Raw genomic sequence first — 9,109 nt, 5'->3', positions numbered from 1 at the left:
GTCTCCTGTGGCAAGCCCCATGTTGCCGGCGCCGCCTGCTGTGGTCTCTCATCGACCACACACACGCAGCCGGTCTGGTGTTTTTTACCCCAAGGAACGCACAGACGGGACTGTGGCGTGGCTTGCCGCATGTGTGGCTCATGCTGCTGCGGATCCGACGGCTGAGCCGCGTCATTTTCAGGCCGCATTGGGTATTCCTCACTGGCGTGCTGCAATGGAGCAGGAATTTCAGGCTTTGCTGAAAAATGGCACTTGGCAACTTGTTCCTCCGGTCTCTTGTCTCAACATTATTGACTCCAAGTGGGTGTTTAAAGTAAAACGACATGCAGATGGTTCGATTGAGCGCTATAAGGCACGGCTGATTGCCAAGGGTTTTAAGCAGAGGTATGGTCTTGATTATAAAGACACGTTCAGTCCAGTTATCAAGCCTACTACTATTCGTATACTGCTGTCTCTTGCTGTTACTCGTGGTTGGTCTCTTCGTCAGCTTGACGTACAAAATGCCTTCCTCCATGGAGTTCTTGAGGAAGAGGTTTATATGCGTCAACCACCAGGCTTTGTTGATCCTACACATCCGCATCATCTCTGTCGTCTGGTCAAGGTGTTGTATGGACTTAAACAGGCGCCTCGTGCGTGGCATGCACGCCTTGGTTCTGTTCTCCGGGCTCTTGGGTTTATTCCCTCCACTGCTGACACATCACTGTTCCTCCTTCAACGTCCTGAGGTGACGATGTATCTATTGGTTTATGTTGATGATATCATCCTTGTCAGTTCTTCTGATGCTGCTGATCGCCTTGTGTCCGCATTGAGTGAGGAGTTTGCTGTCAAGGATTTGGGTGCTCTTTATTACTTCCTTGGTTTGGAGGTATCACGGTCCTCTACTGGGTTGACTCTGACTCAGAAAAAGTATTCTATGGATTTGTTGCGCCGTGCTGGGATGCTCAAATGCAAACATGCTATCACTCCGATGTCTGTGACTGATCGGTTGTCTGCCCTTGATGGAGATCTTCTTTCTGCTGATGACGCCACTGAGTATCGCAGTCTTGTTGGTGGTCTGCAATATCTCACTATCACCAGGCCTGATGTCTCTTATGCAGTCAACCATGTGTGCCAGTACCTTCATGCACCTCGTACCACTCATCTCTCGGCAGTTAAGCGCATCTTGCGATATGTCTCTTCCACTGCTTCGTATGGTCTGCTTCTTCAGTCTGCACCGTCTTGTGAACTTTCGGCTTTCTCTGATGCGGATTAGGCTGGAAGTCCTGATGATCGGCGATCCACGGGGGGATATGCAGCGTTCTTTGGTCCTAACTTGATCGCCTAGAATGCTCGCAAGCCAGCCACCGTGTCTCGTAGCAGTACTGAAGCTGAGTATAAAGCAGTTGCTGACGCTACCGCTGAGATCATATGGGTACAGTCCTTATTGCGGGAGTTGAGAATCTCTCCAGGTCATCCTCTAGTTCTGTGGTGTGATAACGTTGGTGCTACATATCTTTCATCTAATCCGGTGTTTCATGCTAGGACGAAACACATTGAGGTTGACTATCACTTTGTTCGGAAACGTGTTACACAGAGACTACTTTGTATCAAGTTCATCTCCTCAAAAGATCAACTTGCTGACATCTTTACGAAGCCTCTTCCACAACCACAGTTTGTAGGCTGTAGGCACAATCTTAACTTACTTTGTACTTCAGGCTATAATTAAGATTGAGAAATGGTATTAGACTGTATATACGTAGTCTTGTATAGGCCTTGTATTGTACCTCTTGATACATCTATATAATGAGATAGCTACACCTCATTTTAGGGTGTTGAGCCAGTTTCTCAAACTCTATGTTTTACATTGGTGATCGGGAATAGACGATGCAGGCGAGCGGCGTCGGGCAAGGCCAGCGGGCGATCGGGTGAGTGGGCGAACGGGCGATGCGAGGAGCTGGCGAGGCGAGCGGCTAGCGATGCGAGAGGCGAGAGTCACGTACGTGTAACCAACTAGCTAGCAAGCTAGCAGGCAACTCAATGGATTCTGGCCATGGCTATACGTACGTGTGTAGAGCCTTGACGATCAACACAGGCAACGCGACAGGCAACGCCACGTGAGGCCGGCGGGCGGCTGGGGAAGCACGCGCGCAGGGAGGGAAGGAGCGGCGGCCGGCGCGGGAGGCGCGCAGACGGCGGCGGCTAGGTGGTGGCGGCGGCAGCGGAAGACTAGGGTTAGAACCTAAAAACTAATATCATGTAAGATTATGATTGCACGATATATTGCTCTTCTGCATAGGCACGTATATATAATGTACAAAGGTGAACCACAAACCTCAACTATACAAAAAACTAGGAGGTGGGCCCAATATATAATATGCACATAACACATATACTCAACATTCACAAATACGTCGCACCCTCCTCTCTCACTGGCTGATAGTGGGGCTATACGCATGTGGCATGCCATGCAAGCGGCTCGTATGTCCGCATACGTGTTTTGTGACCGTATTTGCACGTAATGTCAAGTTAGATGACAAATCTGTATTTTTAAAGTTTTAGCACCGAACTGAATATCGAGCGCAAGTTCTATGACTTACTGTGATATTACCTTCAATTTCAATGGTTCTTCCCAACACCCATAAAGCAACACTATCACAGTTGGTCCTTCTCTTTCAGAACTGGGCATTGAAGCCTGATAAAATGAGGAGACCAAATCCACCACCATCTTTCCGTATCATGGAGAAGCGGAAAAAGTTGAGTTCATTTACTGGCATAGGTATCACAGCTAGTCTTTGTCTATCCATATCAAATTCAAGGATTCCACCCAAGCTCCCATAAGCAACCAGTAAACAGAACCCCCAACCAGCACAGCAGGTTTGGTCCTAGAAACAGCGACCCGAAAACAGGCAAGATCCTCAGATTGAAGCGGTGTTGTGACAAGATTGCCCCATATACCGGTTTCCGACGAGTAAACGCAGGCGGCCGCTTGCGTAATTTGTCTTTCACCGATGCCTACCAAAGCCACATGGAAGTGGAGGACGTCTCCGGCAGAGCGAAGCACCGCGCCGTTGATTGGGGATTTATCCACGTCGAAGCCCGGGGGAACGGTTATGCGGTGCCGGTCGCCGGTGACGGGATAAACAAGGAGTTGGAGACGGTTCCAAAGTAAGATGAGTACAAGGCCATGGCAGGGCCGGCCTTGTGTTTTCGGGAGGCCCTAGGCAAACTCAACGACATGGGCCCCTACGTTCTAAGTTCTAAGACCATAACTTTCAATCACACATCTTTATTTTAAAATTTGAGTATAATAATTCAAATGATTCCATCAAGAACAATAATAACCAAATTCAAATTGACTCTATCAACAACAATAATACTAAAAAGATAGCAAAACAAAAACCTAGACATGTACATAGAATGACAAAAAAATTAATAGATTGGATTAGAAATTTTAAAAATTTCGTGCATACTGAAATTGGAGGATGGATCATGTATGTATATTTGAATACATATATACTAAATAAAGAATAAAGAAACTACTGAAATTGTCAAATTGGGGTTTTGGGAATGGACAAGAACTGAGGAACATGGATGAAAACGTTCAAACGTATACTCACTTGCGGAATTTCAAGGATTGGAGACGGCCGCGTTGTAGACTTCAAGACTTGCAGTCGGATGTATACTTATATAAGTATTGCGTGGTGCCGCCTTGCCAGATGCTGGATGGACGGGCTGCCGGACTGCCATGCGGCGTGGGCGCGCGCAGCTCCAGCGGGCATCGGTGGCCGAGGCGAGGGCGACGCGGCAAGGCACCGAGCGAGAAGGCTGACGGGCGACAAAACTACGAAGGAAAATGAGCAGTCGTGTGCCTAGCAACTGGCGTGTGTCATGGCGCCTGATGCTTCGTGTTTGCTAATAGATCAGGGTCGCTAGCTAGCTATCTGATGGGCCTCTTATTTCTTTTCTTTATTTCTTTTTATTTTTTACCTATTTTTTGCTGGGCTATAGTACATATAAATACTCCATGCATCATGGGCCCCTCCCTCACCTGGACCCTGGGTCGTCGCCCCACCGGCCATACCCCCAGGGCCGGCCTTGGGCCATGGCGGCAACCAAGATAGACGATGCGGCCCCCGTCTTCGTGTTGCAACGAGAAGCGCTCGGGCGAGACACGGTCTGAGGCCTTGAGGGAAGGCGTGAAGGAGAGCCCGTCGTCTAGCTCTTGGAAGAAACCGAGGAGGGGAGGGTTGCGCCGGTGGTGGCGGCGGAAGCGGCGGCAGAAGCCTGGATCGGAGACGAGGCCGCGCCAGCGCTTGCAAACAAGGAAGGCGCGGGGGAGGGAGGACGGCTGTGGGGGGGAGGCGGAGGAGGATCTCAGAGAGGAGGTTGTCGTCCTCCAGTGGCGGCACCGCCACCGGCAAGGAGGGGCGGCGGGGGCGGGGGCAGCGGAGGCTGCTCATCTCGCCCTACGATGTGTGAATTGTGATGCTTTTTTCAGAGAAGAATGCGGTGTGGGGCGTGGGTTAGGCTCGATGTGGATGCAGTAGACGTGACCGGCCCAGTGCGTGGCATGAAGGCCGTGAGCAGGGCCGCCTCCAGGAATTTGGGGGCCCGGTGCGAAAAGAAAAATGGAGCCCTAAATTTTAAAAAATATAGAATTACGCAAGCATAATCACCTAATTATGTAATTAAATTTTATATTATTTCATACAATGCTTAGAATATTCTGAAGTATCAATGCGAAATACTAAAACCAATAAACTGACCTCATTCTCTATTGAAAAGTGTCATCCGTCTTTGTTCCTGGAAATGAAATCTACAATTACATCTTCATAATTAATCTTCTCCAAGACATCATTTTCCAGCGCTATTGTCGCCAAACCATTGAGTCTTTCTTGTGTCATAGTTGAACGCAAATATGATTTCAACAACTTGAGATTAGAGAAGCTCTTTTCCGCAGTTGCAACGGTTACAGGAATGGTTAACAAAATCCTGTACGCAATAATAGCATTAGGATAGAAGGGGCGCTTCATCAGAATCTCAAGAATATCAATGGGGCCCATAGATTTCTTAACTAAATCCTGGATGAAAATTAACTCGTAAAACAATTCAGCTCCATCAATGTCTTTGTGTTCTCCACTCTTAAGTGCATCCTCAAGATTAACACAAGCAGCCAACAAACTCTTATCATCCATAGATCGCAGCCTATCTGAAGTAAATAAGAAACCAAAAGTTTTTTCATACCCCTGATATTGCTCAAACCTCCTGGTAAGTGAAACTATAGCTTGATCGACCACTTGCAGAAAATAATTGACCCTAAATGACTCCTCTGCAGATTGTGAAGCAATAGATGCATCATCTGCACCCTCATCGAATTGTCTTCTTCTTTTGATTTTCCGCTTGGTGCGGAACTCTGGATGAATATCCATCTCAAGTGCAATTTCTTTTGCATCTTCCAATGCTTTTGAAAAGCCAGTTTCTCTATACTTCTTGAAAAAGGAAATCAGACCCTGTATAGACTCAATTGCAATATCAATAAGCATGTCCTTAGATTGTAGCTGCATGCTGACCAAATTAATAGCGGATAATATATCATACTAGATAATTATTGACACTAAAAATTCAAAACCACCAAGTTTCATTTTCTGCCAATGATTGTGCTTCACTACTTGTCAATGGATCCTTATAAGTTTCAGCCACTTGTAGTAAAGCCTCCCTTATTTCTGGCATTTGAATCCGTATAGCCTTAACACTCTCAACATGACTCTCCCAACGAGTAGATAACAATGACTTGACAGTCAACTTCTTTAAGTTATCTTTGAGAATTTGCCATCGTTTAGTCGAATTAGTAAATATTGTATAGATGCGTTGTATAATTCCAAAGAAGTCGGTTGCTTTACGGCAAGACTTCGCCATATCGCATAGTGCTAGACTTAGACTATGACAACCACAAGCTGAATAAAATGCCCTTGGATATTTGTCCAGAAATTTCTTTTGTACCCCTTTATTGTTTCCTTTCATATTTCACCCATTATCATAACCCTGTCCTCTCACATTATCCACATCAAGGCTAAGATTATTCAACTCCTCTTCTAGATCATTAAACAAACCTTGCCCAGTGGTATCATTCACCTCCAAAAAGCCTAAGAAAGATTCTTCGCTACAAACAGAAGCAGAAGATGTATCTACATACCTAATTATCAAGATCACCCCTTTGAATTTGAGCATCTTCTTCTAATTTCTGTTTCTTCTTACACTTGAAGGCACCAGAATCATACTTTCTTCCAGAACTAGAATGCATGATTATTTCTGTTTCAATGAAATATATACTCTTTCAATTTATTTGAACTGATGAGCTCACATGAAATATAGACTTGTGACATGTATAGGTAGTTCAAAAAACTTACAATCAGATAGAACATTGATTTTGTACTTGGACGATAGTACGAGCAACTACTGAAATTCTTGAATCTGTGATTACTTCTAAACTTGAACGACTGCACAAAAAACCGTTCCCAAACATATTAACACAACTTTGTAATTTGTATGAAAATTAGAGAAAAGGGGAGAGCGTAGGGAGCAGGGAGGGCACCACACCAGTTGGTCTTCTCCTCTTGGGCGGCACCGCGGCAGTGTCTGTCGGCTGCCGGCGCGACGGCGTCCAGCGCTAGAAAGTAGTCCGCTTCTTGCCCGTCGCCTCGCTGAACCTGCAAGGTTGCAACACGATCGCCACCGAGCCGTCAATTCAGTCGGAAGCAATGGGGGGAAGGAAAGCCTAGCGATCAGGCAGGGAATAGGAGGCGGAAGTTACGGAACGTACTGCGGTGGGGCTGTCGTTTCATCTACGATCGATCAAATCCAGGCGAGGGGAAAGGCGGCTGCTACAAATAAGCCGTGCTGGTTGTTCATTCTATTTCGATCTCGCCGTGTTCAACCGTTGGATAAGTGTACCCACTGACTGCTTCGTTCTCCTTGCCTCGCGAGTCGCGACCAAAAGCAGAGAGAAATCCCTTGCAGCTCACTCCCATCACGGTCACGCGGAAAAGTTTAACCCGAGGGCGGCGAGCTCCGGCGAAAATTTCGCAGTGTCCCACGATAGCCTACAGTGCAGCTCGAAGAGCCGCCGGCAATCGCTGCATCACAGACCAGGAGACACGGGGGTGCTGCTCCATGGCAACAGCAAGCGCCACAAAGAAGCTTCAAACCAAGCACAGACGACCCCTCCGGCGGCGAGTGCAGCTCCGACGACGCTTCAGTCCAGCTCCAGCGGCGCTCCATTGCAGCCCCGGACGGCGCTCCAGTGCAATTTGCGTCGGCGGCGAGCAGCGCTTCAGTGCAGCGCTGCGTGCTGCACCGCATCACCGGCGGCGAGCGACGCTCACGCTCCATTGCAACTCCGTCGACGGCGCTTCAGTGCAGCTCCGCGTGCTGCACCGCATCACCGGCGGCGAGCGGCGCTCAACTGCACTCCGGCCTCTATGCTGCCTTGCAACACCGGCGGCGAGCAGCCCAACCTCTCATGCGTGCTGCGTTGCAGCACCGGCGCCAACAAGCTTCGCGACCGGCGTGGGTTAGGCTCGATGTGGATGCAGTAGACGCGACCGGCCCAGTGCGTGGCATGAAGGCCGTGACCCGTGAGAGTGACAACGAAGAGCCCAAAACTGGGCTGGACACTGAAAAGCCTACGATGGGTGTTAACTAGGGTTAAATAAAGGAGAGGAGTGTCTCAAAATAAAAAAAAGGAGATGACATCTGTTTTTTCGAGGAAATTCAAAATGAATGCATATTACACACAAATTCCATAAAAAAGCATACACACATATTCTATTTTTTAACACATACATGTCTTATAGGTGAGTTGTAGATTATTTAATTTTATGAAAGAATACCTTCGTTTTTCCTCTACAAAAAGTGGATCCACAATAGCAAATTGTACGTCAATTATCGACATATTTGTTTTCTGTGTAGCCCACAAATATAATTATGCATTAAAAGATTTTATATAGTTCACACACATATGTTTGATGTAAACAAAATCATGATATTATTTTAGATTTCAAAATATTGTTTACGTTTCTTTGGCAAGTCAAGCTTCATCGAGTCGGGTAGCTATTTTGCATGACACACACGCATGCACGCGCACACACACTATTGGAAGGAAGGTAGATTTCACCGTAGGTTTTTGGTTAGGCGTAGGGGAACGTTTTTATTTTATTTTATTTTTTTGCATTGGTGAGATTGATCGACCGGATAAATTTGGTTGGGTGCAGGGTAGAGCATATGGATGAGTTTTTGTTTTTTTCTTTCTGGAATGCTGCAACTGTGACTCGGGGTATCATTTTGCTCTTTCCTTTTCTACAGTACGGATGGTTAACAAAATCATGATGGTGACATTTCCCTCTTGGCATGTGATTTATTATGCACCGCCTTAGTTTGGAGCACAGATTGTGTGCATGCTTTTGATTTTCCTTTTATGTATAGAAGAAATTTGCACATGTTTGGGGAGTTTTTCGAGTTTGCAAAAGTGAAGTGAATATAGTTTTTTACAGTACAATATTGAGATCTGCAGAAAAACAAAAACAAATAAAAAATAAAAAAATTGGAGAAGTGGGGTATCGATCCCCATACCTCTCGCATGCTAAGCGAGCGCTCTACCATCTGAGCTACATCCCCACGTTGACAAATTTACTTAGCAAACGCTTTAACATTAATACTTCTCACCATATCCCCACATAGCTCATGGAGCTTCGCTTTTGGGCCAACCAATGTTTTGAGATATAGTTGCAACAGCGTCCTGTTGTGTGCGAAAATGTATGCAATTTTTCTTACATTGTTCTTCTCTAGATATTCATAGGCGGGGACAGGGCTGCGAATATTATATCATTGAATCAAGATGTATGACCAGCAAGGGACTCTTTCCTAAATGGAAAACCTTTATATGTCTTTTCATGTTTGTTCATCAATTAAATAGTCCCATCTTATTTTTTACTCTGAACCCACCAATTTATATCTCTCTCCGACTTACCAATCAATAAGCCATCGAATTGATAAAACAATGGATGAATCTGATTTATCCCTTGAGGAAAATCCCGATTAAAAGTTGCGCAATGAGCCAACATCGTTGGAAGAA

General features: G+C 46.2%; 1 non-coding gene across 1 annotated transcript; it reads right to left on the bottom strand.

Annotated features, from left to right (window-relative positions):
* Nucleotides 1-8,579: 8,579 nt before the first annotated feature.
* On the bottom strand, nucleotides 8,580-8,652 carry TRNAA-AGC. The gene has a single exon. It is a non-coding gene; the product is annotated as a tRNA-Ala (tRNA).
* Nucleotides 8,653-9,109: the final 457 nt, after the last annotated feature.

The sequence above is a fragment of the Triticum dicoccoides genome, chromosome 6A (assembly GCF_002162155.2).
Source record: "Triticum dicoccoides isolate Atlit2015 ecotype Zavitan chromosome 6A, WEW_v2.0, whole genome shotgun sequence".
In the NCBI taxonomy this organism is placed as follows: Eukaryota; Viridiplantae; Streptophyta; class Magnoliopsida; order Poales; family Poaceae; genus Triticum; species Triticum dicoccoides.
This window is presented reverse-complemented; position numbering and strand designations above follow the sequence as displayed.